The 24,202-nt window shown below is 41.4% G+C and overlaps 1 protein-coding gene and 1 pseudogene across 7 annotated transcripts in view; both read left to right on the top strand.

Annotated features, from left to right (window-relative positions):
- The window catches only part of EML4 (EMAP like 4), a 180,354-nt gene that overhangs the window by 4,474 nt on the left and 151,678 nt on the right, over nt 1-24,202 (top strand). The gene's annotated exons all lie outside the window — the stretch shown is intronic.
- LOC127488809 (complement component 1 Q subcomponent-binding protein, mitochondrial pseudogene) lies at nt 2-23,822 on the top strand (annotated as a pseudogene).

Below are 24,202 nucleotides of genomic sequence, written 5' to 3'. Positions count from 1 at the left end.
CCACTGTGCCACAACACCAGCCCTAGAGTTGATTTATTTGTTATTTATTTGAAAAGCAAAGAGAGAACTATAATTTCTTACCACACATATAGTTTCGCTTACTTGCAGGAATAATGCAATATGTGAATTTTCAGTATTAATCTAGTCTAAAGCATTCCTTAAAATATTCACATGAAAATGTTTCTCCTGTAAAAACATCTTGAGGAGAGGTTTTTCTTAGTTTCTTACTGGTTGCCTCTTAAAAGGCTCAAAGTAGGCTTAAGTTGCCTAAGATGACATGAGTGGTAAGTAACTCTTAGATAGTACACAGTCTATAACAAGGATTAGCTTGAGCATTTTTTTCTTTTAAGATTTATTATTTATCTGAAAAGCAGAGTTGGGGGGGGAGGCGGAGAGAACGCACTTCTCCATTTGCTGGTTCACTCCCCAAATGGCTGCAACTGCTGGGGCTATGCTGTGCCCAACCTGAGAGCCTGGAGCTTCCTCTGGGTCTTCCCGGGAGTACAGGGGCCCAAGCACTTGGGCTGTCTTCTGTTGCTTTTCCAGGTGCTTTTGCAGGGTGCTGGTTCAGAAGTGCCACGTGGGATGCTGGCATCACAGGCAGTGGCTTAACCTGCTACACCACAACACTGGTCCCTAACTTGAACATTTCTTTAAAAAGTTTTTTTATTTATTTGAAAGACAAGAGTTACAGAAGCAGAGACAGAGGTCTTCCATCCGCTAGTTCACTCCCAAAATGGCCGTTGTGGCAGGAGCTGGACCGATCCGAAGATAGGAGCCAGGAGTTCCTGGCTTCAGATTGGCCCAGTTCTGGCCATTGAGGCTGTTTGGGAAATGAACCAGTAGATGGAAGACCTTTCTTTCTGTCTCTCCTCTGTAATTCTACTTCTCAAATAAATAAAATATTTTTGAAAAATAAAGAGGTTATTTGATAAATAGCATAGCATTTAGAAACAGTGCTGTCCCATTTTTGGTATTTTACTTAGACTTGATAAAAAAAATGAGTAAATGCCTATTTAAAAGTTGACAGTAAGCTCTACAAAACAAGAAGCGTGTCTTTTTTTTTTTTTTTTTAATTTGACAGGCAGAGTTAGAGAGAGAGACAGAGAGAAAGGTCTTCCTTCTGGGTTCACTCCCCAAATGGCCACTACGGCCAGCGTGCTGCGCCGATCCGAAGCAAGGAGCCAGGTGCTTCCTCCTGGTCTCCCATGCGGGTGCAGGGCCCAAGCACTTGGGCCACCCTCCACTGCCTTCCTGGGCCACAGCAGAGAGCTGGACTGGAAGAGGACAACCGGGACAGAATCCGGCGCCCCAACCAGGACTAGAACCCAGAGTACCGGCGCGCAGGCGGAGGATTAGCCTAGTGAGCCACAGCGCTGGCCAGAAGCATATCTCTTATTTGTCCTTCCCATAAGGACAACCAAGCACAGTACTGGTCCATGAAAGTATTAGGTTGCATGCGTGTTAAGAAATGTTCAAAGGGCTGATGCTGTTTTAAGCCACTGCCTGTAGTACCAACATCCCATATGGGTGCTGGTTCAAGTCCCAGCTGCTCCACTTCTCATCCAGCTCTCTACTAACAGCCTGGGACAGCAGAAGATGGCCCAAGTACTCGGACCCCTGCACTCGCATGGGAGACCTGGAAGAAGCTCCTGGCTTCATATCGGCACAGCTCTGGCTGTTGTGGCCAGTTGGAGAGTGAATCAGCGGATGGAAGACTCTCTCTGTGTAATTCTGACTTTCAAGTAAAATAAATAAATCTTTAAAGAAGAGAGAGGAGAGGCAGAGAGAGAGAGAGAGAGGGGGGGGTCTTCCATCCGATGGTTCACTCCCTAATTGGCCACAGTGGCCAGCGCTGCACAGATCCTAAGCCATCTTCTACTGTTTTCCCAGGCCACAGCGGAGAGCTGGGTAGGAAGTGGAGCAGCCTCTTGAACCTGGTGCTTCAGGCCAGGGCGTTAATGCGCTGCGCCACAGTGCCGGCCCCACCTTTTAACTATTTTTCCCTAGTTTTTTAATAGTTAAAGTCATACCATACACATAATTTTGCATTCTGGTTTCTTTTTATTGGATACCAGCTTTTGTTTTAAACTTTTACTCAGTTTTTTTTTGGTAGTGTTAAATGTTCTTTCCCCCCTACTCCATAACTCCATTATTGACTCTATAACTGACTGGTATATCAAAATCTAACACATGAATCTAAACGTGTCTTCCAAGTTAGCTTGTTTTCCTTATTTCTGACTGTCAGTCAACCTTGAAATCCCTGAACCATTTGATTCCTCGCCACTTTTACTTATTACATTTAAATCTCTTCTAAGACTTGTCAATTCTTGTCACCTTTTCTCATCCCTTACTTTCCTTTTCCACTATCATCGTTCAAATACTTATAATTCTGTGCCTGGATTATTGCATAGCCTCGAGAATCTCCACCTGTCTAGTTTATTTTGTACAGGGCCCTCAGATTAATCTTCCTAAAGCTGAGCTTCAATTGTGCCATTCACCCTGTCTGCTTGCTTTATGACCTTCCTAACAAAATAAATTCAAACACCTTAGCCTCATTCTCAAGTCCTCTGTTAGCTCTTTGTATTGTCTTTCAGTATGTTCTGTTGAGAAGGACTTCTATCTTGTTCCCCAGATTGGGTTGCCACTTTTCATCCTTGTGATTATTTTTATTAGCCTTCAAGGCCCAACTCAAACATTGTTTCCTTTGTAAAAATTCATCCTTATTCAATTCCATTGTTCCTAGGCCAAAGTATTCACCCTTGAACACTTGATAGGAGCACTTTTAGAGCATTTACCACAGAATAACTTTTTCTGTAGTGACAAGGTAGAAGTAATTATTACTTGTTATAACTGTTTCCCTAAGACAAATATAAACTTGTTAAAAGCTGAAACTCTCAAGTGTCTTTGAAAAGAAACAGTTGAGATTTCATGATCCATTAAGATTTGGAGGAAAAAAGTTGGAATTAGTAGGTAGTTGGTAATAAAATAAGCTTCACTTTCACATACATATCATTTTGTAATTTTGGACATTGAAGACCAAAAAGTAATGCATAATCTCAGAATAAATAAAAGTTATGTTAAAATTTAAGTAACTTTTTAAATTTCACCTGGAATGAGTGAAAATCGTTCTGACTTTATTGGGAATCTGATAAAGAATTCTGTGTCAATTTCTGGAGTAGGGTTTTCAGTGCAACTCATGTGCATAATGTATTTAATGGATTTTGAAATCAGTTTAGTAGTGGTCAAAACCAACATTAGAAAGGGGAAAAGGCCGAGGCGCAGCTCGCTTGGCTAATCCTCCACCTGTGGCACCGGCATCTCAGGATCTAGTCCCGGTTGGGGCACTGGATTCTGTCCCAGTTGCTCCTCTTCCAGTCCAGCTCTCTGCTGTGGTCTGGGAAGGCAGTGGAGGATGGTCCAAGTGCTTGGGCCCTGCACCCGCATGGGAGACCAGGAAGAAGCTCCTGACTCCTGGCTTCGGATCGGTGCAGTGCAGCGCGCTGGCTGTAGCGGCCATTTGGGGGGTGAACCAACAGAAAAGAAGACCTTTCTCTCTCTCACTCTCACTCTCACTCTCTCACTGTCTAACTCTGCCTGTCAAAAAATAAATAAAATAAAAATACAAAAAGGAAAGGAGAAAAAATATAATAGTGCTCTTCCTTATATAATGCTTTGTGAAGCTTTTAATTTCAGCTATATGTATATTTTCTTCAGTTAGCTGTATATAGTTTCTTTCTGTGGGTCATAATCATATGAATTAGTTTTAGTAGGCAATTCCTATCTTTGAGAGACTGAGGTTAACATACATGAAAACTTTAATCAGAAATTACAGTGAACTGTATATCATGTCTTTGAAAAATAGAATCTGAATATAATAATTAGAAAATGGTCAATACCAGTTTCATTAAGAAGATTTATATAGAGAGAGATTTAGAATCAGTGTAATTCAGACAGATTCAGTATGTATAACGTGGCGTTATAAAATTGTTAGAATAGGGTATTGTCGCTCCCCCTCTTCGTGGAGGAACGACACAGGACCCTGCGCTGTTCTTTCGTCTGCTCGGCCCTCCCCGGGTTTGCTGCTGGTTCTTCCCGGGTTGGCTACTGTCCCTTCCACCTCCGTGGAAGGGCAGTTCCCCCTGGCCACATTCCCCACTTCCGCAGGGGAGCGGCACACCGCCGGCCGGCTTTCTCGGGGGCTGCACGGGTTCCCTTAGATGTTCCCCATAGATGTTCCCTCGTGCATGCCGTCTCTCTCCTCCTTTATAGTCCTCCTCCGCCAATCCTAACTCGGCTGCCCACACGCCGAGTACGCTGCTCTCCAATCAGGAGCAAGTCCTACAGTTTATTGGTTGAACTGGAGGCAGCTGTGCGGAAGCTGTTTACTTCTCTCCCAGCGCCATATTGTGGGAGAGCAGATGCATAGAATAAGTCTTAATTCCAGTAACTCAGTCTAGTCCGGATTGCTCCCCACAGGGTATGATATTTACTTTGCAAAAGGATTCTTTGTTTTGAAACAGGATTTATAGTATTGTTCTTTTAATTTTTGTGATAGACTTGTCTGTGTCTTGACTGGCTCCTTACTTCTTTATTAGCTATTTAAAATCTACCCAGGCTTTAAGGCATGGCTCAAGTAACCCTTTCCCCCAAGCTGTTCCTCATCTATTCCTGCACTCTCAAACCATTGCATTATAGTGCTCCTAGATTGGAGGAGAGAGTGCTTATCCCTAAGGGATCTGGGAGTGTAGCCAAAAGTTGAAGTCTATTTAACTTTAAAATTCATATGGTTACTCATATGAATAATTCATATATTATTTTGCAATCACAATTTGGCCTGGTTCAGACAGGAATCATCAATATAAGGGAATATTTGATGTAGAGCAGAAAGTATACATGGTTTTAAATTTCCTCCTATATAGAAGAGAACTCAAAGTTCATGGAAAATCTTTCTTAAATTAAAAAAAATATATACTATTTGACAGATTGATTGATTCCCCAAATTCCTGCCTAGGCCTGGGCTGGATAGGGGTTTGGGGGTACCTGGTTGAAGCTAGAGCAGGGAACTCAGTCTTCCTTATGGGTGACAGGAACCCAATCACTGGTGCTATCACTGCTGTCTCCTAGGTTCTGCATTAGCAGGAAACTTGCGTCCGGAGCTAGAGCCAGGTATTGAACCCAGGTGCTCTGATCTGGGATGTGGATGTCTTTCATTTATTATCATCATTAAAAATTTTAAACAGCAGCCAGTGCCGCAGCTCACTAGGCTAATTCTGCCTGCGGCGCCGGTACTCCAGGTTCTAGTCCCAGTCGGGGCACTGGTTCTGTCCCAGTTGCTCCTCTTCCAATCCAGCTCTCTGCTGTGGCCCAGAAAGGCAGTGGAGGGTGGCCCAAGTGCTTGGGCCCTGCACCCGCATGGCAGACCAGAAAGGAAGCACCTGGCTCCTTGCTTCGGATTGGCACAGCGCGCTGGCCGTAGTGGCCATTTGGGGGGTGAACCAACAGCAGGAAGACCTTTCTCTCTGTCTCTGTCTAACTCTGCCTGTCAAAAAAAAAAATTTTTTTTTAAACGGCTACATAAGAACTGTACATATTTACAGTGTGCCATGTGGGGTTTTAATACATGTATACATTGTTTAACTGGCATCTTAACTACTAGGCAAAATAGTTGTCCCTCACAGTATCTTTCATTCCATTTTTTAGGAACTTTAAAATCATTTTTTTTTTTAATTTATTTATTTGAAAGGCAGAGAGAGAAAGAGATCTTCCATCTGCTGGGTCACTCCTCAGATGACTGCAACATCTAGAGCTGAGCCACACTGAAGCCAGGAGCTAGGAACTCCATGTAGGTCTCCCACATGAGTGGCAGGGCCCCAAGCATTTGGGCCATCATCTGCCATGTTCCCAGGTGCATTAGCAGGAATCTGAATTGGAAGCAGAGCAGTTAGGACTTGAACCGGCACTCTAGTATCTTAAACTTGCATTCCATAAGAGTATTTCAGGCATGGAAAGCCAAGACACTCTGGCAAAAAGATCTCTGTGAGTGAGATCCCAGTGGAAAGAACAGGTCTTCAAAGAGGGAGGTGCCTTTCTCTGAAGGGAGGAGAGAACCTCCACTTTGACTATGACCGTGTCTAAACAAGATAAGAGTCGGAGAACTCAAGGGGCTTCCATAGCCTTGGAAACTCATGACTGGTGCATAGGGAGATTACTGATGCCATAAACAGGAGTGTCAATTTGTAAAGTCAACAACAGGAGTCACTGTGCACTTACTCCTCATGTAGGATCTCTGTCCTTAATGTGCTGTACACTGAGGCTTAATGCTATAACGAGTACTCAAACAGTATATTTCACTTTGTGTTTCTGTGGGGGTGCAAACGATTGAAATCTTTACTTAATGTACACTAAACTGATCTTCTGTAAAAAAAAAAAAAGAAAAGAAATTATCAATTCCCAACTTGACTCTCACTGGGATTAAACATGACAATAGGTCTGATCTGATTTCATCATCATTTAAAAAAAATCATTTATTATTTTTCATTTTATGTTTCTGTGTGGGAACAAACTGTTGAAATCCTTACTTAAGGTATACTAAGCTGATCTTCTGTATATTAAGAGAATCGAAAATGAATCTTGATGTGAATGGAAGGGGAGAGGGAGTGGGAAAGGGGAGGGTTGTGGGTGGGAGGGACGGTATGGGGGGGGGGAGCCATTGTAACCCATGAGTCATACTTTGGAAATTTATATTCATTAAATAAAAGATAAAAAAAAAAAAAACTTGCATTCCAGTACGTGATGCCAAGGTTGTAAGTGGTGGCTTAACCCAGTGCTCCACACCAGCCCCTTCCAGGAAGTTTTTGACATCTTCACATATTGGTTATTAGTTGTAAGGAAAAAAAAAACCTGTTAACTCTGAATATAGTAGTGAAATCAGACAACACCTTGAATGTGCAATGAAAATAAATAACACCAGTGGACGCTGTGTGCTTTGAGATATGATGCCCTGAGGAGGACACATCACTTTTATTTTCTAGCCATAAATGTTTTACCTGTGTCTAATCATGGAGAAACTTGGAACTCCAAATGAGGAATACCCCTCCCCCCCTTTTAAATATGGGGGTGCTATGTTTTTTATTTGAGAGAGAGAGAGATAGATCTCTATCCTCTGGTTCACTCTCCCAAATTTCTGCAATAGCTAGAGTTGATCCAGGCTAAAGCCAGGAGCGAGAACTCAGTTTGGAACTCCCACATAGGTGATAGGCGCCCAAGTATTTGGACCATCATCCACTCTCAGAATGTGCATTAGCAGGAAAATGGAATGGACAGTGGAGCTGAGACTGGAACCTAGGCCCTTTGAAATGGGATGCAGGTGTCCTAACTGAACTGCTAGACCAAATCTCTGCCCCCCCCCCCCACCAACTCCACCCCGTGTGTGTGTGTGTGTGTGTGTGTGTGTGTACACTTTAATGCTAATATTATAAAGACAAAAAAAAGGGTTGTGAAAATGTTGTAGATTAAAGGAGACTAGAGATATATGATAATTAATTGTAATACTTGATTCTAGACTTGATCTTTTTTATTTATATATTTATGTATTCATTTGAAAAGCAGAATCACAGAGAACCTCCATCCACTGATTCACTTCCCAAATGCCTGCAACAGCTGAGCTGGGCCAGGCCAAAACTAGGAACCATATGGGTCTCCCACTTGGGTGTCAGGAACCCAAGTACTTGAGTCATTGTCTGCTGCCTCCCAAGGTGCGTTAACAGTAAGCTGCATTAGAAGCAGAGGCAGGACTTGATCCCAGGCACAACATTCCCCCCTAGACTGGATCCTGTATTAAAGGAAGAATGCTATTAAGGATATTGATAGACTTTGCAAAATCAGAATATGCATGGTAGATAAAAGTGTTAATGTTAAACTTACTGAAGTGAATAATTATCCTAAATTTATATAAGATAATTATTTTTAAAAGATTTATTTATTTATTTATTTGAAAGGCAGAGTTACAGATGCAGAGGCAGAGAGAGAGGTCTTCTATCCGCTGATTCACTTCCCAAATTGCTGCAGTGGCTAGAGCTGGGCTGATCTGAAGCCAGGAGCCAGAAGCTTTTTCTAGGGTCTCCCACGTGGCTGCAGGGGCCCAAGGACTTGGGCCATCTTCTGCTGCCTTCCCAGGCCGTCAGCAGGGAACTGGATTTGAAGAGTAGCAGCTCAGATTTGAACCAGTGCCCATATGGCATGCTGGCACCACAGGTGGCAGCTTTACTCACTATTCTACAGTGCTGGCCCTAAGGTGATATTTTTAGTTTTCTGAAATACATATTGAAATTAGGGATACAAAGCCATGATGAATGTAACTTTTTATTTATTTATTTATTTTGAAAGAGTTAGAGGGAGAGACAGATCCTCCATCTACTGGTTCACTCCCCAAATGACTGCAACAGCCAGGGCTAGGCCAGCCCAAAGCCAGGAGCCAGGAGCTTCTTCTAGGTCTCCCAAGTGGGTATCCAGGGTCCAGACACCTGGGCCGTCTTCCACTGTCTTTCCCAGGGCACTTGCAGGGAGCTAGGTCAGAAGTGGAGCAGCTGAGACATGATATAGTGCCCCATTAGGATGCTGGCTTCGCAGGTGGCAATTCTACCTGCTACACAACACTGGCCCCACCCCTGTAACTTACCTTTTTTTTTTTTTTTTTTTTTTTGAAGATTTATTTATTTATTTGAAGGCAGAGTTACAGAGAGGCAGAGAGAGAAGTCCTCCATTCACTGGTTCACTCCACAATTTGCTGCAACAGCCAGAGCTGAGCCGATCCAAAGCCAGGAGCCTCCTCCAGGTCTCCCACATAGGTGCAGGGGCCCAAGAATTTGGGGCATCTTCCACTGCTTTACCAGACCACAGTAGAGAGCTGGATCGGAAGTGGAGCCACCAGGACTCAAACCAGCGCCCATATGGGATGCCGGCACTGCAGGTGGTGGCTTCACCTGGCACGCCACGGCACTGGCCTCCCTGTAACTTCTTCTTAAAGGGTGCCTAAAAACATGAAATATCGGGGCTGGCGCTGTGACACAACAGCAGGTTAAGCCACAGTCTACAGTGTCAGCATCCCAATATGTGCACTGGTTCAAGTCCTGGCTGCTACAACTCTGATTTAGCTCCTGCTAATGTGCCTGGGAAAGCAAAATAAGCTGGCCAAGTCATTGGGCCTCTGACCCATGTGGGAGACCTGGAAGAAGCTCCATGCTCCTGGCTTCGGCCTGGCCCAGCTCTGCCATTGCGACCATTTGGGGAGTGAACCATTGGGTGGAAGATTTCTCTCTCTCTCTGACTCATTCAAAAAAATAAATAAATCTTAAAAAATCTAATATTGATATATTTTTTTGTTTATTTGAAAGGTAGAAAGAGCCAGAGATCTCTGCTCTGCTATGCCTGCAATAATCGTTGCTGGACCAGGCCAAAACCAGGAGCTGAGAACTCAGTCCAGGTCTCCCATGTGGGTGACAGGGACCCAAGTACTTGAGCCATCATTGGCTGCCTACCAGGGTGGGCATTAGAGAAGCTGAAATCAAGAGCAGAGCTGGAACTCTAACCTAGGCATTCCGATATGGGATATGGGTTTTCTAAGAAGGAGAGAGGGTTACATATCATCTGCTGGTTCACTCCCCAGATGGCCGCGATGGCTGGGCCAGGCAAAAGCCAGGAGCCCAGAGGTTCTTCCAGGTCTCCCACATGGGTTCAGCACCTGTGTCATCTTCTGCTGCTTTTCTCAAGCATATTAGCAAGGAGCTGGATCTGAAGTGGAGCAGCCGGGACTCAAACCCATGTGGGATGCCAGCACTATAGGTGAAGGCTTAATCTCCTATGCCACAGGTCTGACCCCCTTGCATGTTTTTTTATATATGTGAATATATAGTTACACACACATGTATATATTTATGTATATACATATATGTATATATATAGAGAGAGTGGGAGGGTGCCTGCATGTGTGCAAATAAAACATGGGTAAAAGGTTTACAACAGGTAAATTTGGTAAAAGCGGTATGAGTGTTCATTGTACTCTTTTTTTCGGGGGGGGGGGGGATTTATTTATTGTTTGAAAGCAGAGTAACAGAGAAGGAGAGAGAGATCTTTCATCCACTTGTTCACTCTTGAAATGCCAGCAACAACTGGGGCAAGCTAGGCCAGACTGAAGCCAGAAGCTAGGAACTCAGTCCGGGCCTTCAGTGTGGGTGATAGGAATCCAAGTACTTAGGCCATCATTTGCTGCCTCTCAAGTGCATTAGCAGGAAGCTAGAGTGGAAAAGGAATTGAAACTCTATCCCAGGCACTCCAGTGTGGGATGTGGGCATCCCAAGTGGTGGTTTCACCTTTTGTACCACAATGTCCATCCCTGTACTGTTCTTGTTTTTGCACCTTTTCTGTGACCTTGAAATTATTTTTAAATAAATTTCTTCTAAAAATATGAAGTTTGCATTATACTCCATAATGCAGCTGTAAAAATATAGAATTATTCTATCTCCCAGAAAATTCCATAGCACCATTGAGATAAATCCAAGGATAAATCATCTGGCTTCCTTTTATTTTTCCAGGCCTTAATTTGAGAAACATGTCTCTGGGCCAGAGGCAGCTGTGGTTCAGACTTAGCTGACAGACATGTTTGACTCTTTTGAGTGTTTTTAAAGTTAGGAAATCTCACATAAAAACCTGAATCTTTGATTTCTATTGAAAAGTTGAATGATCTTGCTACTTGGCTCATATTCCAGATAGTCTCAGTTGTATGAAGGGTATACTTAGTGGTATATAAGGTGAGCATCCCTGCTTTACACCCAACTTGTTTCAGTCATTTAGATGACTGCCCTCTATAGATGTGTTTTTAACCTTTACCTAGTTCAGGGAGTGCTGAGTTTGCTTACTTAGCTTCTTTATATTGAACAATTTTAGAATTCAGTTGTTGAACTTAATCTAACATTTAATGTTTATTTATGTTAAATGAGGACATTCCTCCATGACCATATCACAACCAAGAAAGCCAGGAAGTAAATATTTTTTAAAATGTTCATATATTGGAGCCAGTGCTGTGGTATAGCAGGAAAAGCCACACCTGCAGTGGCAGCATCCCACAAAGGCGGTGGTTCGAGTCCTGGCTGCTCCGCTTCTGATTCAGCTCTCTGCTATGGCCTGGGAAAGCAGTAGAAGATGACCCAAGTCCTTGGGCCCCTGCACCCGCATGGGAGACCCCAGAGGAAGCTCCAATCTCCTGGGCAAATTGGTACAGCTATGGCCATTGTGGCTATCTGGGGAGTGAACCAGTGGATGGAAGTCAGTCAGTCTCTTTCTCTCTCTCTCTCTAACTCTGCCTTTCCAAATAAATAAATCTTTTAAAAAAAGTTTATTATTTTCATTTTTTTGAAAGGTAGAGTGACAGACATACCTGTCATCGGCTGGTTCTCTCCAAATGACAACAGTCATGGTTAGGCCAGGGCAATGCCAGGCACCAGGAACTCCATGTGGGTCTCTTATGTGAGTAGGAGAGGCCCAAGTATTTGAGCCATGATCTGCTGCCTCCTAGGTTGCGTTCATAGGGAAATGGAGTAGCCTCAGTCTCTTGACCTGCTGTGTCAGAACACAGTAAGTACTAACTGATTGCTACTGTCTATTCCCCAGACCCATTCTGGTTTCATTGTCTTAGTAATGTCTTTTGTGGCAAAAGGATCCAGTCAAAATTACGTGTTTTATTTAGTTGTTTCTTTAGTTTCTGTAGTCTGGGGCAGTTACTCCATCTTTTCTTGGGTTTCATGACTTTTATACTTTGGAAGATTACAGGCTAGTTGTTTTGTAGAAGGTCCCTACATTTGGTATTTCTTCTTGATTATATTTAAGTCAGATGTCTTTGGAAGAACTACCACCGAATTGAAGCTGTGTTTGTGTCATTGCGTCCTATCAGGTGGCATATAATTTTGATTTGTCTTAGTATTGGTGATGTCCATTCTGGTCATTCGATTAAGGTAGTGTCTGCAGGGCTTCTCCACTATCAATTGCTTTGCTTTTTTACTTTTAACTAGTAAGTATTTTATAGGCCATGCTTTGCAACTGTGTAAATATTCTGCTCCTGCTACCTTCAGTTCATTAGTTTATTTTTATCTGTATGAACTTTGAGTTATAATCCATTACTGTTTATTTTGATACTCAGATTAGTACTGTTTTGGCTGGTGGGTACCCATTCAAACTGGCTTCTGTGTACTTTTTCATGTGGTTCCATCATTCTTTGAGGACTTGCTATCTGACATAAGATGGTTCTAGTTCATTTTATACTCCTCCTCTCTGGCCTTGCAATCAGCCATTTTTCTAGTTCTTTTTGTATGGAATGGTATTTACAAGCCAAATTCTATGCAATAGTTGTGCTCATTGTTGTTGGAGTCCTTTTTGAACTGGTCAAAACAAGGGAATTTTTTTGTGTTTGTTTTATTGAAAGGCAGAGTTAGATATCTTCCATCCACTGGTTCACTCCCCAAATGGCCTCAACAGCCTGAGCTAGGCTGACCTAAAGCCAGGCTTCTTCCTGGTCTCTCATGTGGGTGCAGAGGTCCAAGTACTTGGGCCATCTCCTACATGCATTAGCATGGAGCTGGATCAGAAGTGCAGCAACTGGTACTTGAATCGGAGCCCATAAGGGATGCTGGTGCCACAAGAAACAGTTTTACCCACTGTATCACAGTGCTGGCCCTCATGTATTTCTTTTTACAATAGCACAGGGTTCGTTTTAGTTTTCTCTTTTTCTTAAAGGTAACTACTTTCACCAACTGAGAGAAACCTGGCTTCTGTTATATTTAACATTTATTTAATGAGTGATTAATCTGTCCCCACTGTCTCCTGCTTGCTCACCTGCTCAGATTCTGACTCCTGACTGCTTGTTCTTGCCCTCTTGTGCAGACTCTTCATCCCATTTGGGCTTCTGCATCCTGTGCCAGACTTCCTATTTGATCCATCTGAGTGTTAACACCCTATACTAGGCTTTGGTGTTCTGTGCTGGGCTGCTTCTCTGCTACACATCTGCCTTGCTCTGCTGCACTTAATAGCTTTAGAAGTGAACTCTAAGGAGGGAAGAAGCCTGGTCTGTTTTTTTTTTTTTTTCCCCTCATTTAAAAACATTAATAGAAAAAGCAACAGCTTTGAAAACAACAATTTTGCCGCCAAATAACACAACGTTTTTCATTGTATACATCCCAAATCTTGTTTAATTGTATACTAGTCTGCTATCATACACAATAAACTATCATAGACTGGGTGTCTTAAATAATAAGTATTTTCTCACAGTTTTGGAAGCTGTAAGTTCAAGATGAAAGTGTCAGCAGGTTTTTGTTTTTTTTTTTTTTTCCCTCTAAAGCCTCCCTCCATGTCTTTTTTTTTTTTTTTTTTTTTAAGATTTATTGTTTATTTGAAAGTCAGAGTTACACAGAGAGAGAGGAGAGGCAGAGAGAGAGAGAGAGAGTTCTTCCATCTGCTGGTTCACTCCCCAATTTACCACGATGGCCGGAGCTGCACCCATCTGAAGCCAGGAGCCAGAAGGTTCTTCTGTGTCTCCCAAGCAGGTGCAGGGGCCCAAGGACTTGGGTTATCTTCTACTGCTTTCCCAGGCCATAGCAGAGAGCTGGGTTGGAAGTGGAGCAGCCGGGACTTGAACTGGAGAGCCGGGATACCGGCTCTGCAGGCAGCAGCTTTACCCGCTGCACCACAGCGCCAGCCCCTGATATGGTCTTTTCATGGGAACATCCCTGGTGTGTCTATGTATGTCCAGATTTCTTCTGACATGGACTCTGGTTATGTTGGATTAGGGCCTGCCAATTATGACCTCATTTTAATTAACCACCTCTTTAAATATCCAGTCTGAAAAGACAATCATTCTGAGGTGCTGAGATTTAGGACTTAATTATAGGAATTTAACAGGAACATAATTCAGCCCATAAAAACATGCATGCATTTGTTGTGTAATTTTAAATGAAGTTCATGTGAGAGTTTGTATTTGCCTTCTCATTTTGAGTAAGCAAACATATTTTTCAAGGTGTTCTATAGCCTGTAAGAATATATATTTTTAAATAAAGTTCAAATGAAAGCTTGGCTTATGTCATTCTGACTCATGATTCTCTATTTTAATAATTTTAGAACTCTGTAATATTATCATATAGTAAAACATGTGTTGCAGTGGTTATATAATCCAGTGGTTCAGATTCCACATTGGAGTACCTGGGTTTCATACCTGCTATGTAGCCTTTGACTTTAGCGACCTGTAAATGCAGACCCTGGCAGGCTGTGGTGATGGCTCAAGTAAATGGGTTCCTGCCCACCCATGTTGGAGACCTGGGTTGAGTGAGTTCACTGCTCCTAGCTTTGGCCTGGCTCAGTCTCAGTCATTGTGGACTCCCATATGGGGAGTGGATCAGCAGATCAAAACCCTCTCTTTGTGTCTCTGCCTCTCAAATGAATAAGTAAAAAAATTAAAAAAAATTAAGCATATGAATTAGATCATTAATGTAAATTAGTTTGAGGGTATTTGCTGTCTGTGGGAATCATTGAGTATTGTCTTCCTATCCTGTTTCTATATTTAAGCAATCAGCAATTGTCTCAGTGCAGGGAACTGTTAGAGGGCATGTGTGTTGGGGATTGAAGTATTAGGTGAAGAAAATACATTTAGGCAGCAAAATCAGCCATGTCTTTTTCCACTAACGATTTCATGATCATTTCTCCTTCTTAGCAAGTATAAATATAGACGTGAATGCATTGTATTCTGTTATTTGGACATCTGGTCATCTTAAACGGTATGTGTGTGACATTAACTTATTCATGATGACTGATGGTGGTTATTACAAGCATTAGACATGGTGCTTGCTGTAATATAGTAGTTCATTCAATAGCTGTTTTTGTGGGACTGTTTTTTCCATATACCAGATGACTCCAGATGGTTATAAAAAGTGTTATAATGGTCTTCCTTGTTGTTTGTTACCTTGTGTTGGTGTGCTTTTCCCTTTTCTCTCTTTATTTTAATATTTAAAAAATCACATTTGGGGTCTGGCATTGTGGCTTGGTGAGTTAAGCTGCTGCCTTAAATGCTGGCATCCTATTTGGATTCTGGTTCAAGTCCCAACTGCTCTATTTTCCATCCAGCTCCCTGTTAATGGCTTGGGAAAGCAGCAGAAAGCTGTCCAGGTACTTGGACTCCTGCTGCCATGTGGGACACCTGGATGAAACTCCTGGCTTCAGGCTGGCCCAGTCCTGGTCATTGTGGCCATTTCAAATAAATAAAATAAATCTTAAAAAGACCTGAAATTTAACAATAATTTCATAAATATCTAGTCAGATATACTTGTTTCATAAGTTTCATTTTACAGATGCTGGTTTAAAACAGTTTTTAAATGAGATCAGGGTGTTGTGGTGCATCCTGGTTAAGTTGCTGCTTGCAATGCTGGAATCTCATATGAGTGCCAGTTGAAGTCCTGGCTGCTCCACTTCCAATCCAGCTCCCTGCTAATGTACCTCAGAAAGCAGCAGCAGATAGCTCAAGTATTTGGGTCCCTGTCACTCACGTGAGAAATGAAGATGGAATTTGCGGTTCCTGCCTTCAGTCTGGCCCAGCTCTGGGCTGTTGTAGCCATTTGCAGAGTGAACCAGAGGTTAGAAGCTTTCTGTCTCTGTCATTCTTCCTTTAAAATAAATAAATTCTTAAAAATAAGTAAGATCCATGAAATTGCATTTGGTTGCTTTGTCCTTTCAGTCTCTTAAGCTGTGCATTCACTTTCCCTTTTCTTTTTTCCTTTGCAGTTTTCCTTTTGTCCTACTGAGATTGACACAAGCGCTGATTACGTATTTCTTTTAGTGTTATTCAGCATGTTTCTTTTTCTTCTGTGTATCCTCTAAATTGAAGGTCATGGAGGGGGCAAGTGTTTGGTGCAACAGTTAAAACACTGCTTGACGGGCCGGCACTGTGGCATAGTGGGTAATTCTGCTACCTGCGGTGCCAGCATCCTATATGGGTACCAGTTCGAGTCCTGGTTTCTCCACTTCCAATCCAGCAGTAGAAGATGACCCAAGTTCTTGGGAGACCTGGAAGAGGCACCTGGCACCTGGCTTTGCATCTGCTCATCTCCAGCCATTATGACCATTTGGGGAGTGAACCAGTGGATAAAAGACCTCTCTCTTTCTCTCACTCTCTCTTAATCTCTCTGTAACTCTGCCTTCAAGTAAATAAATAAATCTTAAAACACCACCACTTGGAATGCCCATATCCCATATCACGGTGCCTAATTTGAGTCCTGGCTCCTCTACTTCTGACGCAGCTTTCTGATAATGTGCATCCTGGGGACTTAAGTCCCTGCCACTCATGTGGGATGCCCAGATGGAGTTCCAGACTCCTGGCTTCAGCCTGGCTTGAGCTCCAGCTATTGTAGGCATTTGGGGAGTGAACCAGCAAATGGAAGATTTCCCTCTGCCATTTGAATATAGTTAATTAGAAGAATGAAGTTGGGGCCAGCGCCGTGGTATACTAGGTTAATCCTGACCTGTGGCACCGGCATCCCATATGGGCACTGATTCTAGTCCTTTTGCTGCTCTTCCAGTCCAGCTCTCTGCTGTGGCCTGGGAAAGCAGTGGAGGATGGCCCAGGTGCTTGGGTCCCTGCACCCGCGTGGGAGACCAGGAGGAAGCATCTGGCTTCTGGCTTCGGATCGGCGCAGCTCCGTCTGTTGCAGCCATTTGGGGAGTGAACCAACAGAAAGAAGACCTTTCTCTCTGTCTCTCTCTTACTGTCTGTAATTCTACCTGTCAAATAAATAAATAAAAATCTTAAAGAATGAAGTCACTTAAAATTTATTTTAGTATAGAACTCACTGATTTTTATGTGTTTGCTATATTTCTGTCTGCCATAGATACTAGGTTTTTTTATGTTTGCATTTTCCCATTTTTGGTCTGTGGAAGCATCTTCAAATTAGCTCCTGATTCCTGACCTTAGGGATATTCCTTGCTTTCTGATTCTCAAGATGTTCTAGACTTATCTTTTTTTTAATTTATTTATTTGAAAGAGTTACAGAGAGGGAGAGAGATTTTCCATCTGTTGGTTCACTCCCCAAATGGCTGGGCTGATCTGAAACCAGGAACCAGGAGCTTCTTATGGGTCTCCCATGTGTGTGCAGGGGCCCAAGCACTTGAGACATCTTCTGTTTCTATAGGCCATAAGTAGACAGCTGGATTGGAAGAGAAGCTGAGACTTGAACAGGTGGCCATTTGGGATGCCGACAATGCAGGCGACTGCTTTACCTGCTATGCCACAGCACCAGCCCGTAGACTTATCTTTTATGCTGTCCCCTCTAGTCTTGTAGTCAGCTATTTTTCTGGCAAGTCATGACTCCTTTTAGAAAGAAATGGTATTTTAGGTACTGTAATGCAGTTACAAAGGATTGGCTAGTGTTTATTGTCTAGCTGGTCTTTGAATTTCTTATTTTAAAATTCTGGCTTTTTTGAGAGGTAGAGAAACAGAAAAAAAAAAAAATATGCCTATCTACTGGGTCACTCCACAGATGCCTGCAATGGGTCTGGGCTTGGACTGAAACTGGAGGCTGGGAATGCCATTCAGGTTTCCCAGGAACCTAATTACTTATGTCACCACTGCTTCCCAGAGTCTTCCTTAATACGGCTTTCTGTTTCCCAATTTTAAATCTTCCGTGGTCTGGGGAATCAGATAGCAAAGCTTGTTTGACTTAAATAAGGATTTTTTTGAATCTCATGAAGAACCCAGAAATCACAGCCAATAAATATTGAAAAAATATAGTTCTGTCATTGTCATATAGTGGTTAAAGCCACTGCTTGTGATGCTGGCATTCCATATGGGTGCCAGTTCAGGTCCTGGCTGTTCTACTTCCTGGCCAGTTCTCTGTTAATGTGTCTGAGAAAGCAGTGGAGATGACCCAAGTGCTTGGCCCCTGCTACCCATTTGGGAGACCTGGAAGAAGCTCTTGGCTTTGGCCTGGCCTATCCTTAGCCATTGGGATCATATGTGGAGTGAACCAGTGGGTGGAAGATCTCTGTCTCTCCCTCTTTCTCTGTAACTCTGACTTTCAAAGAAATAAATACATCTTTTAAAAATTTGTATGTATTTGAAAGGTGAGAGACAGAGTGACTGAGCTTCCAGAAATCCACACGTTCACTTCCCGAATATCAGCAACAGCTGGGGCTGGGCCAGATTGAAGCCAGGAGCACCAATCTGGGTCTCTCATGTGTGTGGCATGGGCCTGAGTACTTGAGTAATCACCTGCTTCTTCTTAGGGTGCCCATTAGCAGGAAGCTGGAATTGGAAGTGGAGATGGTATCCTGGGACTTGAACCTAGGCACTCCAAAATGTGGACTATCCACTCTGAGTTCCAAATGCCTGCCCTGAGATCACCTTTTTTGAAGACTCCATATATAAGTGAGGTCATGTGATTTTTGTCTTATGCCTGGCTTATTTCACTGAACATAATGACCTCCAGTTCTATCCATGTTGTTGGATATGACATCCTTTTAATGGCTGAGTAGTATTCTGTTCTGAATATGTACCACATTCTCTATATTCATTCATCAGTGAATAAATACTTAGGTTGTTTCCACTTTTTAGCTATTGTGAATAGTCTAAACATGGGAGTGTAGAGGTCTCTGACATTGATTTAATTTCCGTTTATATATATATATATAATATATATGTATCTCCAGTGGTAGGATGGCTGGATCATATGGTAGTTCTATTTTTAGTTTTCAGAGGAACTTCCATACTGTTTTCACAATGGCTACACTAATTTACATCCCCACTAACAGTGTACAGGGTTCCCTTTTCTCCATGTCCTATCCAGCATTTGTTGTCTTTTGGTAATAACCAGTCTAACTGAAGTGAGGGGGTATCTCATTGTGGTTTTTATTTGCATATTCCTGATAATTAGTGATGCTGGGCATTTTTTCATGTACCTGTTGGTCACTTGTATGTCTTCCTCTGAGACATGATTAGATCTAGTGCCCATTTTTAAATTGGATTATTTGTTTTTATGTGTGTGTGTTTTGTTTTCCTATTGAGTTGAATTCCTTATATATTCTAGTTATTAACCCCATGTCAGAGGTATAACTTGCAAATATTTTCTTCCATTCTGTGGGTTGTCTCTTTACTCTGAGATGGTTTCCTTTTTGTGCGGAAGCTCTTTAGTAACTTCCTATTTTAAAACAGAGCTATTCACTACTGGTATCAGACAGTTCCTTAAATCATATTTGACTTGACTCTTGGCATGCTGACTTAGAATTGACAATCTTATGCTGATCTTTAAGTTACATTTCAGAGCAAATAACAAATTTTTTTTGCATTTTTCTTTGAGTGATTTGTCCCAGAGAAATGTCATAATTGACTTCTGTTGATGTGTGAGAGATTCTTTGTCTTAAAAAACTTTGAAGGATATCTTATTTTAAGTTTAGTTGGGGCATAGCATTTGACTGCTTTGAGTACCTGTTGGCATTTGTTTTTTCTTTAATTTTCTCCAGTTATGATTGGTGTGGATATATTTATGGCACAAATAATGATTTCTTAGTTTTTGGGATCTAGTAATGTGGATTATTTGAGATAAAATATTGAGGAGCAAAGTTTAGAGATGGTTATAAAGATAATCAATATTTGACTTCTTTTTAAAAATGATTTCTTTTTGAGAAACAGTTCCCATCCTTCAGTTTACTCCCTAAATGCCCACATTGGACAGGCCTGAGTAGAGCCAAACCTGGGAGCCTAAAGCTCAATATGATTCTTTCACAGGGGCTGTGGGAACCCAGTTATTTGAGCCATCACTTCTGCCACCCAGGGTTCACATTAGCAGAAAATTGGATCAGGAGTGGGAGACAGGTATCAAACCCAGATTCTCTGATATGGGATTGCAGATGTCTTAACTGCTAGACCAAATATCCACCCCCTTTTTGAAGTTTTTGGTAAGAATGTTTGTGAAGAGGATTTAATGATTACGAAGTGAAACTTCATATCTTTGTTCATTAAATCATGCTGTAAGGGAGCTGAGGTTATGGATTTGAGACTTATATAGGCCCCTTTTAGAGAAAATTCATTTGAGAAGCAGAAGCACAGAAAGAGGGAGAGAAAGAGCTTCTATCTGCTAGTTTATATTACAGATACTTAAAATGGCCAGGGTCAAAGCTGGAAGCAGGCATTCAATCCCGGTCTCCCACACAGGTGGCAGGAATCCAGTCACTTGAGTCAGCACTGCTTGCCTCCTAGGGTCTGTATTAGCAGGAAGCTTGAGTCAGGAGCCAGAGCCGGGTATCCAACCCATGTGCTCCTATGTGACTGTCTTAAACTAGCATCTTTTTTTTTTTGTTTTTTAAGATTTTTTTATTTGAAAGTCAGAGTTAGAGAGGGGGAGCGAGAGACACAGAGGGAAATCTTCCATTCGCTAGTTCACTCTCCAGATGGTGGCAACAGCCAGGGCCAGGAGCTTCTTCCAGGTCTCCCACATAGGTGGAAGGATCTCAAACACTTGGGCCATTTTTGCTGCTTTCTCAGGCCATTACCAGGAAGCTAGATGGGAAGTGGAGCAACAGGGACAAGAACTGGTGCCCATATGGGATGCTGGTGTGGCAGGCAGCAGCTTTACTCACTGTGCCACAACACCAGCACCATAACTAACAATTACTAGGCCAAATGCCTGCTCCTGTGAATTTTCTTTTTAACTTTATTTGAGAGATGGGGAGAGAGGGAGGGATCCCTGTCCCATCTGCTGGTTTATTCCCCAAATGCCTGGGACCTAGACACTCAATTCAAGTCTCCCATGTAGATGGCAGAAACCCAATCACTTGAGCCATCACCCCTTGTCTCCCAGGGTTCACATTAGCAAGAAGCTGGAGGTGGCTATCAAACCCAAGCACTTTGATAAGGGACAAGAGTGTCTTAAGTGCTAGGCCAACACCTACCATTCTCTTTTTTTGATTCCTTGTTGTAGATTGTTTCATTAAGAAGATTGATTTTGATTGGTTTCTGTGATTTCACCCTGCACCTGCAGGGAAATTGGTGAATAAGACAATCAAAACCCTGCTTTCATGAGGTTTATAATTCTATGGGAATTTAGGCAGTATTTATTCAGGAAATATTTGTTGAATGCCTGGTATGTGCTCAGTACTCTTCCAGCTATAAACAAGTCCTTTATGGAGCTTATAATGTAGGCTTTTAAAACACAGAGTAATGAGAATTGTGATGGTGAAATATAGAAAGCTTTGGGAATATGAAAGGTTATTTTAATCCTCTACTGTCGATCTTTTTCTGCAAATGTAATGTCTGGTTAGGATTTAATCAGAAAAATTGAGTCAGGTTGCACTGGCCCTCCTAACTATTGGAAACCCTCCTTCCCTACTCTTAAACACCTGAGAAAGAGCAAACTACTGGTAGAGCTCACTTTGGTTGCAGGCGTTTTTTTTTTTTTTTTTTTTTTTTTTTTTTTTTTTTTTTTTTTGCCTAGGGGGGCATCATCAGCAATGCCCTCTAGGTGTTTATCTGATTTAAGGCAGTGAATTCAGGGACTTTTATCTGTTTAAGTGTTACTTTTCTGTGATACTTTTTTTATGTGTGTTTGAGTATGAACCTTATGATTTCCATAAGAAATAATTATTACCATTGTCATTTACGGTATGTGTTTTAAAATATTTGATTCATGTGAATAAATTAGAAAAGAAGGCAGACACTAAGCTATGATTTCAGGAACTGTTTCAGATATTTTATAAAAGTTAATTATAACTTCCTAAGAACCAGAGTAGTCTTAATTTCAGCTTTAATCAAAGGTAACTGTTAAATAGCTTGGCTAAAACTGAACCTATTATTATGCCCTTTATTTGGGGATGATGATTGTAGTACACATTGAGCATCCCTGATGAGAAATGCTCTGAAACCCAAAACTTTTAAGCACCAACATAAGGCTCAAAGGTTTCATATTTCATAATAGCTTGGATTTCAGATTTGAGATGCTCAAACAGTAAAGTTTATGCAGATATTTTAAAATCCAAAAAACTCAAATGAAAAACAATTCTGGTCCTAAACATTTCTGATAAAGCATACACAATCTGTTGATAGCTTTTTGATGACTGAAATTAACTCCCAGAATGAAAATGCAATAATTTAACAAGTATTTGTTAAGCAAATGCTACATGTGAAAGCATTGTTTTCATTAGGGAATCTCAGTGAATGATACAAAAATCCTGGCTGTCTTGAAGCTTGTAGTAAGGGGAGCTAGCCAATAAAAAATTTTCATTAATTGGTTTCTTCTTAGGAGGCCAGTGACTCCTGTATAAATATTGATGTCTGCATTGTCCATTATAAACACATTATCCTTTCTTCTTAGAATAGATGTTGGTGATATAACTTGTGTAGGGTTTTGGTTGTGTCAGATAAGCTTAGAGAAGCATAATCTTCATGTCTGGAGGTTGGGAACTGGAAGTGAAAGGGACAGAAGCTAAATTGGTGTGAAGTGTCTTGGTAAAATATTATCGTCACTTTCAACATTAACAATAACATCCTGCCAACATTTGATGGTGAAGAGAAGACTCACAAGGGAGGTTGAGGAAAGGAGCCTGAGTTGGCATCAGCTCCCAGTTTCATGGTTTAAGAGTGTTGTCAAGAAGGCTCTTGTACTAGATTGTCACTATCCAGAAGACGAGGTTAGAGAAGATGAGGAAGCTCAGGACATTTCTTGTCAAGGAAGTTAGCTTGGCAGCTACTGGCAAGTCTGAGTGGGAGGGCACATGTTCTCTGTTTTGGGACTTGTGTAGACCGCCTAATGGATTTGCTAGCAGACCAAGGGGTGGACAGTAGTTTTGTGGATGAATTCGTGGAGCATCAGGAGTATATTACTTTCCTTGAGGACCTCGAAAGTTTTGTCAAAAGCCAGTTGAGCAAGGACACAGAAAACTCAATTCTATGCCAGTGTATAAAACCTGCTCTGATACCAGACACACTTGCTTTGAGATGTTTATCATTGTCATATCATGGAAAAGAATAGCAAATTTAAAGTATTGCTATTGCCCTCTCGCTTATTTTAGTTTTTTTTTTTTGGACAAACATTATTTCTAGATTCTTGTATAACATACAGTTATAGACAATAAAATTGGTTTATCTCCTAAAAAAAAAAAAAAAACAGAAAGGAAAGTAAACTTGCAGGTACAAGACAGACCTTTACAGCATTGATGTCTGTCCTAGGGCTATTTTATCATCATACATCTTAGTCAATGTATCTGATTTTATAATAGGTTTTTGGATTATATACATATTTTCTTAGGCTTCCATTCTGTTTCATCCTTTTTTTGTTTTATCATTCATATTTAAGGTTTTTCTATTTACTAAAATAATATATTTGGGCATGCATTGCACTTGAGTTTTAATATAGAATTCTTACAGAAGAATTTCACCAGACTTCAATGAAATCTAATTTATTTTTCAGGTTAATTACTGTACATCACTGTTTGTCAATCAGGACCCCATTCAGTTACTAGGGAGAATTTCTGTGATGCTGTGGAGATCTTCAAACAGCTGTTTGTGGGTGGTGGAGATGTTAGAGGCAAACAGTGGGTTGTGTGATCAGGATGAGGTCACCTCTTCACCTTCTGGCCCTCTTTGCTTCCGGACCTTAACACCTACTTTGGTACTTAAGCTGTTTGCTGTACTATGAAGAGTTGTTTAGTAGTAGCACTTAGAAGATTATGTCAGATGTTTTTGGATGAGACTCTTTGGCATGACTATGTGGCAGTGATGATAAAAGAGTGGTTTACTTTGAAAATGATTGATGTCGTTTTTCAGTGTTCTGACTCACTTTAAGCAGTTGTTTTAATGCTTCTAATCTCTCAGCATTTGATTTCATTGCATTCTCACTTAACCTGCATATGGCCATGAGATTATTCTAAGATACCATTTTTATTTTCACTCCCCAGTTTTGAAAAACTTTTACTCATTTCAGTTTTCTGAGATAAAACTTTAGCTTGATATCCAAGCTGTCCTACCACTTGGCTGTAGCTTGTTCAATCTAGCACTTTACTACTTACCCTTTTTTGAATCTTATGTGGATTCTTAAACTATCTCTTTTCTTGCTTTACCTTGTTTCTTGTTAACTCATTATTTAGTTAATTTATTTCCTTTCTCTTTCTAATTCCTATTTATCTA

Source organism: Oryctolagus cuniculus, chromosome 2 (assembly GCF_964237555.1).
Source record: "Oryctolagus cuniculus chromosome 2, mOryCun1.1, whole genome shotgun sequence".
NCBI lineage: Eukaryota > Metazoa > Chordata > Mammalia > Lagomorpha > Leporidae > Oryctolagus > Oryctolagus cuniculus.
The sequence above is the reverse complement of the archived record's forward strand: the minus strand, read 5'-3'. Positions and strand labels throughout refer to the sequence as shown.